Raw genomic sequence first — 9,436 nt, forward strand, 5'->3', positions numbered from 1 at the left:
GATAGGAAGGGGATTTCTTGGTAGAAGCAGCTTGAATGCTGGGCTTTATGATACTCCGAAGGGATAGGGACAAGGTGCTTTCCCTCACCTTGTATCTATGGAGAGGCGCTTCAGCAGGACCACTTGGAGAGCACGGCATGTACCTCTGGAAGTCAGAGGTTGCCTTGGACCTGAGTCTGACTCCCATCTGGGACATTTGAGGGGTGAGAAATGGGCTGGCTGGCTGCTGATGGATCATCCAAAGGAAAGGTGGCTGACTGGGCAGCCTGTCCTCTGGGAGTTTGTCAGGGATAAGGATGTGTGACTGTTTCCATGGACCAGACGTGGATACATACACAAGAGAGCTGGTGTGGAATTGTAACTCTGTTCTAGAGAGCTGCCTAGAGCTGAGCACAGACCTCAGCTGGAGCTATGGCTGCATTCCCAGGAGATGTGGAAGGAGTAAACCATTAGCTGAAACTGAAGCATACATTCCCCGCATCAAGGGAGCTGTGGGTCAGAGATTCCCAGCAATTGGGGAGGGGTCTCCAAAAGACTTACAAAAACATCCCTTAAGAAAACAAGTCGGCTTTAAATACCTGCCATGATCAGAGAACATAAAGCCAGCTTATAGCAATGCCAGGCAAGCAAGAACTTCTGTGCACTCCTTAGCTTCATTCTTCCCCTTTCTCTCATTCTGGAGGGGGCGCGGGGTTGGGCAGAAACTGCTTAGCAAGTTGATGGAAGAGAAGCCCCAGCTCCAGGCTTCTCATCTAGCACAAGCCTTACCCAAGGAAGGAGAAAAGATTTAACTTGGAATCAAGTTTGGAATGAGCATTATTGTGTGAAGGGGCGTCCCCTTTAGACTATGGTGATATAAAGGGACGTGGACTTTCATGAACTGAGTCATCAGAAAACTCATTGAATTGTATAAATTGTCCTCCTAGGGTGGGGAATGACCTTCTCCCACTGAATACATTATAAAGGGACAGTGGGAGCATAGTGAAGTTGCTTTCTGCTTACACCCCATGAATCCACCTTCTTCACAGCTGGTTACAGTTACAATAGAGATCGAGGAGGAAACTGTACTAGGTGTGATGGGAGTACTGAAGAGCAGTGTACAGCACTATTTAGGCTGCCTAGAATTTAATCTCTCTATTCTCTGCATTGCTGAAATGGACTCAACCTTCAAGGCACAGGTCAGTTCTCATTTCCTCCAGCCGTGGCCACAGCCAACTCTCTCTCCTCTGACCATCCCCAGTGCTCATGTAGGCCTACTTTTATGTTTGTTACGTGTCCTCTCACTATTGCTGACCCAGAGGCTCAGATGCTAACTTGTATGAAGATACCGTTTTTCCTTCAGTCAAGATACACCAGGGTCTATTATGTCACAGAATCAGCTGTGTTCTTTTCCCCACACCCTCCATGCCGTGCAAATCCGGTTAGCACAGTTTATCATGAAGCTGAATTTGTGAAAAACAAAGCGTAACAAACACAGTCAGTGGCTGTATGTAGTGCTGGTTTAGTTTCTTTCCTAGCATTCTTCTTGTCCCTCCCCTGTTTCAGGATGGTTAGAGGTGGCGTCCTCTCTGGGCAGAGCTCACTTCCTCTTCACTGTTCGCCTTGATGCTGCCTCTACAGCATCATAAGGTATTTGCTTGCTAGGGCAGCCGAAACAAAGGACTGCAAACTGGGTGGCTTAAACAACAGAAAATTATTTTCTCACAGGTCTGGAGTCTAGCAGTTTGAGATCAAGGTGTTAGCAGGCTTGGTTTCTTCTGAAGGCCATGAGGGCCTCTTCTGTTCCATGTCTCTCCCCTAGCTTCTGGTGATTTGCTGGCAATCATTGGCATTCCTTGGCTTGTAGAAGCGTCACCCCGATCTCTGCCTTTATCCTTGCATGGCGTTCTTTTTGCATGTGTGTCTGTGTCCAAATATCCCCTTTTTTTAAGGAAACCAGTCATCTCACCAGGGGTCTACCCTTCTCCGGTATGACCTCATCTTAAATTGACTAGTTGCAGGTGCAATTACCTTATTTCCGAATAAGGTTGTATTGAGTTACTGGGGCTTAGGACTTCAACATACAAGTTTGGGGGAAGACACAATTTAGCCCATAACAGTCAATGGTAAGTTCCTCTTCTCACCGAGGAAAGTGCTTGTTCCGAGGTTTTTGAGCCAATCTGACCCATGTCCACACTATATAGACACTGGCTTCTAAAGATGACCCAGGGTCCCCCACTAGGGTTTGGCCAATTATGCTTTGCATCTTCCGTTTTTTTCCTTTCTGAACTGCTCTTAGTGTTTCTCCCAACTTTTCTTTTGTTTCTTTTTAAAACTTGCTGGCTGTGCAACTGAACTTCAATTCCCACCTCTGGCCTCTGGTCTTCTGGGGATTTTAAATTCAACTTTTGCCCCATCCAGTAGCCTTTGGCTTGGCTGTTCCTCTGGTTCCTAGTTCCAGCCTACGGAATCTAACCTTGACCTTGATCTACTGGCCAGAATCCTGGCTGAGCCAGCCTGGCCTCCTCTCAAGGTCGCTCAAAGCATTTGGCAGGCTCTCAGTGAACCACTCTGAAACTCAAGGACCCTGTGCAGAACACGAAGTCCCTGTGGCAGAACCTGCTACATGCTCATGATAATATGTTTTCTCTTCCTTTGGAGCACACACTAGTTTGCACGTCTCCAGGCAGCTGGGTGTGACGAGGTGCCTGGTTGTGGCCAATGTAATATAAGCACAAGTGATGTGCACCACTCCCAAGCCTGGCCCATGAAAACCTCCTGTGCAACCCTCCACATTCTCCCTGTCTCCATTTCACGCTGGAGGCAGAGATCTCCAAGGCCCTAGTGGCCGGCAAAGGTTGTGGACCCACATGTTGGAAAGAGCCTGGGTCCCCGAATTGCAGTGTCAAGGGTTACCCGCGGAATCCTTGCATTGAATTGTTATGTTAGAGAAAAAATAAACTTCTCTTGTGTTAAGGCATTGAGATTTTGGGGGTGTTTGTTAAGCAGCTGGATAGAATTACCCAAACTGAGAAGTCTTTGAGGAAGAAAAGGAGACAATCTGAGTTTGTTTCCCTCATTATTGCATTTTTCCCCCATTCATTCCCAAATCTCTATCCTGCACCTCTAAGCTTCCAAGTTGCCTGTTTTGGAGAATGGAGAATGAGAATTACTCCCCATCTTTCCCCCCTGTTGACTAAACACTCGAGGGTCCTCCTCATGTGTGTTAGGGTCGTCCTTCAAGTCAAGGGGTTCAGGGCTATGTTGAAAGTTTTATTGTTGATTATGTCTGCACTCTGACTCTGTGTGTGTGTGTGTATTCACACACATACATAAATTATAATATGTTATTATATATAATATACAATAATATATACAAAGTCTATTTATAATATAAATATCTCTATATATCTATATAAAGATAATAAAATCTTTTTTTAGCCTCATCCAGCAGATATGTAATTATTAGAAGAAAATTTCCAGGCTTCTGTAAGCTGAAGTTGGGTTTGTGGTCAGGAAGAGAACAAAATAAACAGTGAAACTGACAGAATAAGTGAACATTTTCATGGAAGGACAAAAGGGAAAGACCGTCTAAGGAAATTCATTCTTCTGCATGGTCTTTCAAAAGGGAATTTAATGAGCAAAACCTGGACAGCAGATGAATGCAAAGAGGGTCACTACACCTAAGCACAGACTAAGGAAAGCTAGAGACTTTAATTAGCAGGAACTTCAAAAGTGTGAAAGCTATAAAAAGAGTTTTACAGAGTGTTTTAGGATATCCTGAGAACGGAAGAGGCAGGTGTGGCGTAGTAGAAGAGGCACAAAATTCAACCAGTATTCAGGAAGCAAACTCATGTTCTAGTTCCAGCTCTGCCTTTTACCATCACATAAATCCCTTAATCACCCTGGGCCTCTGTCCCCTTCTCTATCAAATAAGTATAAGACCTACCTTATAGGGTTGCAACATGATACTTCCTGAGCATTCAGAACTGTTAAATACCAGGGTCAGGACTCAAATGCGGCTCCTCCCCTTTGGGAGCTGTAATCTTGTGTTCTAACTTTTGCCATCACAATATATTCCCTAGATTTGGGTCAGATACTGAAGGATTTTGAAAGCCAGGCTGAGGAATTTAGACTTGACCCTAGAGGTGAAGGAGAAACTTCAAAGACAGTGAAGGCCACTAGAGCCTTGAAGATTGAGTTTGTTAATCATGATGCCTGGAGGGTTTTCTGAATTTGCAGCTATCTTTCCTTTCATAGTGTTAGGCTACAGAGAAGTCTGGAGTTCTGTGCTCATTTCCCAAGCCTCACTTCATTGTTCTCCTTAAACTTTCCTCTGGGGGTATGCTGACAGTGTCCCTCAACCTCCTCTGAATAGAATAGCTTGGTTCTTATTCTCCTGGGGTCATGACCTCATTTTGCACAGAGGTGTAAGTGTCAATTGCCATTAAGGAAACCTGCCCCTTTAGGATCTGGTAGAGACTCTCCCATGGCTTTCCAAGGTCCATCAACCAGGTTTCGGCTGTATCTCAAGACTTTGGCCAGACTAGCGACTGAAATCTTCAGGCGAGAGTCAAGGCCATCATCTCAAGCAGTCTTACTGCCAACACAAAGGAAGCCCAGAGGCTTTATGAAGGCCCCATTGATTCTTTATGACCTTCGTAGCCATTTAGAATACACAAAAGAAGACTTCTCTATGGATATAAGAATCTCAAGCAGAAAGGGGGCAGCCTTCATCTAATGAAGAGGCTTTAAGTGCTCCATTAGCACAGGCCTTGGAAGATCCACTGCTGAATCAACAGAAGGAGGTTTTTCTTTTTTTAAGCTCTTGAAAAATATTGTGAATTTAAAACACAAACAATTGCAAAGGTCAAAGGTGTAGAGGCTTAAAGGTAAATCTTAGCCCCCTTGTAGGCCTACCTATAGATGCTGACGCTGAGAGGTTGGTCTTGGAGGGGCCTGGACTCCGAGCAGCAGTTACAGAGGCTCAGGTGTCCTGACCACCGTAACCATCCTAGATATAAGTGGGGTCCTGATGGACAGACAGCACACTCACAATTAAGGGCTGTTCAATAAGCAAAGGAAAAGGAAGGTCAGCCTCTGAGGAAAAGGACGTGTTTTCTCTTTGAGGCCATTGCACTAAGGTTGAAAGAAGGGAGATTGTATGCCAGTGGACAAGCACCCACATTGAAACAAAAGCACCTGTTTTTCCTCTTGGTGTCGTTTAGTGAGGGGAGGCCATGTAATCCACTGGTCCCAGAGTTTTAATATAAATCTCCATTTGATCGACCCCAGATCCTTTTGCCTGTTAATATCAGTAGTTAACTTGTATTATGTGCTCACTATGTGCCAGCATTGGGCTGAGAGATGTATAGATGTTATCTCAGTCCTCCTATAAAGTAGATACTTTTTAAAAAAATCCCATTTTACACATGAAGAAACTGAGGCTCAGAGACGTTGAAGCCTGTCAGTGAAGAATTGTGGGTGTCTGGATGTCACTTTCCCTCTCAAAGCCTGGTCTGAATGATCTGAAACATGATGTTTTTCTAGCTACCATTTATATTAGCAGCTTTATTCACGATTGCCGAAACTGGAAGCAACCAAGACGTCCTTCAGCAGGTGAATGGTTAAACTGTGGTGCATCCAGACAATGGAATATTATTCAGTGCTAAAAAGAAATAATCTATCAAGCCATGAAGAGAAATGGAGGAACATTAAATGCATACTACTAAGTGGAAGAAGCCAGTCTGAAAAGGCTACATACTGTATGATTCCAACTATACGACATTCTGGGAAAGGCAAAACTATGGAGACAGTCAAAGTATCAGTGGTTGCCAGGGGTTAGGGGGAAGGGGAGTGTGAGATAAGTAGGTGGAGCTCAGAGGACTTTTAGGGCGGTGAAACCACTCTGTATGATACTATAATGGAGGATACATGTCATTATATATTTGTCCAAACCCACAGAACGTACAACACCAAGAGTGAGCCCTAATGTAAACTCAGGACTTTGGGTGATTACGATGTGCCAATGTAGATTCATCAATGGTAACAAATGCACCACTCTGGTAGGAGATGTTGATAATGGGGAAGCTATGCATGTGTAGGGGCGGGGGGTATATGGGAAATCTCTCTACCTTCCTCTTAATTTTTCTGTGAATCTAAAATTGTTTAAAAAATAAAATCTACTAAAAGAAAGAAAGAAAAAGCACATGGACACTGTTATGACTAAAACACAAATTCTTTATACTTTACAGGATTTAAATTTTTTTTGCCATAATGTGCCAATTAACTGGCAACACAAAAAAGAGTAAAATTATGAGGAAATTATGTTGAAAAGGAGTTCTCATACCTGGAAATTTTGTGAATCACTGAAGTAGATGGTCTTGGAGGTCTCTCCCAGCACCCCCAGGCTCAGGTGTTACTGAAGGCCTATAGGGTGGCTGTCTGTAATTATGGTGGCTGTCAGGTGACCTGACTAGGGTCCTGGTCTATTTAGCTTCATCCACTCAGCTCGTTTTTCTTAAGGCGGAAGAGCCAGCATCTGTGAGCAACTGCAGTGTTCCAGGCACACCTTTCGTTTCCACTCCAAACCTTTGCTCGTGAGGTTCTCTCTATTTAACATGCTCTTTCCCTTCTCGATTTGTCAGATCATGCCCACTCTTTCCTGTCGTGGTCCAGCTCAGGTGGCTCTTCTCCTCAAGGCCTTGTACACTCTCCAGCCCACATGCCCGAGTCCCTTTAAGTCCTCCGGCTCTCGCTTCCAGCTGCACTCCCTCTGCCCTTGAACTAGAGACCTCAGCGTCCCCTGGGGAGTCCTGAGCTCCTCTCTTTCCTTTTACAGAAAAATCACCTTGCCCAAACGTGGCAGATTACCATGGGCAGAGCCAAGATAGAGTAAGGTCTCTGGGCACCACGAACATGTATCCTCTGCCACATGAGTGCATCAGCCCTTGTGGAAGGGGAAATGCACAGATCTCGCTTTTCCTGTGCCCTCTTTAGAATCAGAGTGGGATTTGAGACCTTTTAGGAATACAGATACTTGAAGATTAAAAAGTAGCAGAACAAACATGCCATGGTACCCTGCCCTTTATATTGGTAGAAGGATCTTTCTCTTTCTCTTCCTTTTTTTCTCCGTTCTCTAAACCAGGTTTCTAAACCTCAGCTCTATTGACATTCTCCACCAGAAGTCTTTGTTCTGGGGGAGCTGTTCTGTGCATTGTAGGATGTTTAAGACAGTCCTCTGGTTTCTACCTACCAGATGTCAGTAGCACCCATCCCCCAAGTTGTAACAATCGGAAATGTCTCTAGACTTTGCCAAGTGTCCTCTGGGGAGCAAGACCACCCCTGGCTGAGAACTAATGCTCTAAGCTTGCATTAAGTACCTGCTATGTGCGTCTCCCTTCCAATCTCTAACCCTACATGGGGCACCTACTCTGTGCTGGACGGTACTTTAATTGCTGGGCAACCACCGGTCTTCCTTCCCAAATCTGCCCCCCCCCCGCCCCGCCTCATTCCTTTCTATCTTATTATAAGAAATCATGGCTTTCTTACGGTAAACCATAAAGTCATTCTACGCTCTCTCACCTTGGCTGTGAAGATAACACAATCAGGTTACAGAGGCAGGGTTTGGGGAACTTCAAAGCTGAGCCGGAGGGAGTGGAGGGACAGGAGCTGGGGAGCTAAGTTCTTATCTGTGGCTTGAATGTTCTCACACTTATCAATCCAGAAGGAGGGGACCCTAGCGGAGAGTAAGTGGGAGTCAAAAGGCTGTCTTACTTTCTTTTTCCCACCTGTCTTTAGACCAAAAGGGACCAGGGAATAAGGAAGGACTGAAGAAAGGAAAGCAAAGTAGGAAGAATGCTGACAGGAGAGTGGAGTTTTAGGGGTGTGGAGTGTGGAGGGGTCAACCTTTTCTGACTTTAGACTAACCCATGCTGACCTGGAGTAGACACCAGGGTTCTAGAAGGTCTTGGCTTTAGCTTCATGAGCACCACCCAGATGACACCTGAGCCTCAACCCCTGGGGACCTTCACTGGGTAGGTGTGGACTGAGATGCAGCTGCTTTGAGAACTTCTGCCATAGGTAATGAAGGCCTGAACACAGACAGCAGCGACTGGATTGGAAAAGGGAGAATCTAAACAGGATGAATTTGCTGGAGTTGAGGGCAAATCATTTGTAGAGGTTTGAAGGAGTAAGAGGAATCTAAGACAATAATAATAATTGCAAACCCATATATATCACTTAAAATGTGCCAGACACTGTTTGCTGCCCTTTATATACATATTGACTCATTTTATACTTCCCACAACTTTATAAGTTAGGTACTAGCAAAGTACCCATTTTACAGCTGAGGAAATTGAGGCACAGAGATGTTTAGTAAGTTGCAGGTCACAGAGCAAATCAGAACTGGGACTTGGGCCCTGATAGCCCAGTTCTAGCACTTGTGTTTTTAAACCACTGTGCTGTCTACCACTTGGCTAAGAATGTGGACAGCTACGTGGATAATAAAATCATGAACTTGGATATGGCCTGAAGGAGAAGCAAGTTTGAGGGAAGAACAAGTGGGTTCAGCCTTGGAGATGCTATATCTGGCATGTGTGTAGGGCACCCAGGAGTTGTTGCCTGGAAGATGGCATAGCAACTGAGCTCTAAGCTCAGTACAGAGGTCCATAAAGCCATGGACTTGGAGCTGTGGATAGGGAACTGTGTGCAGTGAGAAGGCAAGGGGACTGAAGAACCCTGGGGAGCATAAACAGTTAAAGACAGAGGGAAGAAGAACCAGGAAAAGGTAAAGAAAAAAAATCCATCAATGTAGAGAGTGGTGACCTGGAAATTAAGGGCAAAGTGAGTTTCAGGAAGGAGGGAGAGGTCACTAGGGACAAAAGCTATAAAGAAGTCTAAGATAAGAAATGAAAAGAGGTATTGTTCTTCAATGGTTTCAGGGGTTTCTAATTTATTTCTCCAACCAGCTGGGAAACTTCGTGAGGTCAAGAGTTGCATCCAACACTTCTTTGGGTTCATCTTCGAGTCTTCACAGTCTCTAGTGTAGGGCTAAGCAGGCAGAAGGCATCCACCAAATTCCCCTAGAGTTGATGGTCATTCAGGTTCCTGTTGGTTTTTCTCCTTATTAAGACAATGACATTATTTATAAGTTGTCCATATCTGCTGAGGAGGAGATAGGATGTTCTCAGTCTTATATGACGTTGGGTAGCCCATAACCACTGTATTTGGCATTGCTAATGCAGATGATTGGCAGATGCAGCATCTTGGTTCTTTCCTCCTCAGTCATAGGGATAGACATAAAGGCTATTAGGTGTTGAGGACCTACTGTGTGCCTGACCCTGTACTGGACAATTGATGTTTGTAGCTCAAATCCTCACAAGCTGGCAAGCTAGGTATTATTATCTTCTTTTTCTAGATAAACTGACTGGATTGAAAGCTCATGGCCTTGCCCAGG

This window comes from Ceratotherium simum, chromosome 23 (genome assembly GCF_057802395.1).
Source record: "Ceratotherium simum simum isolate JZ-2026a chromosome 23, ASM5780239v1, whole genome shotgun sequence".
NCBI lineage: Eukaryota > Metazoa > Chordata > Mammalia > Perissodactyla > Rhinocerotidae > Ceratotherium > Ceratotherium simum.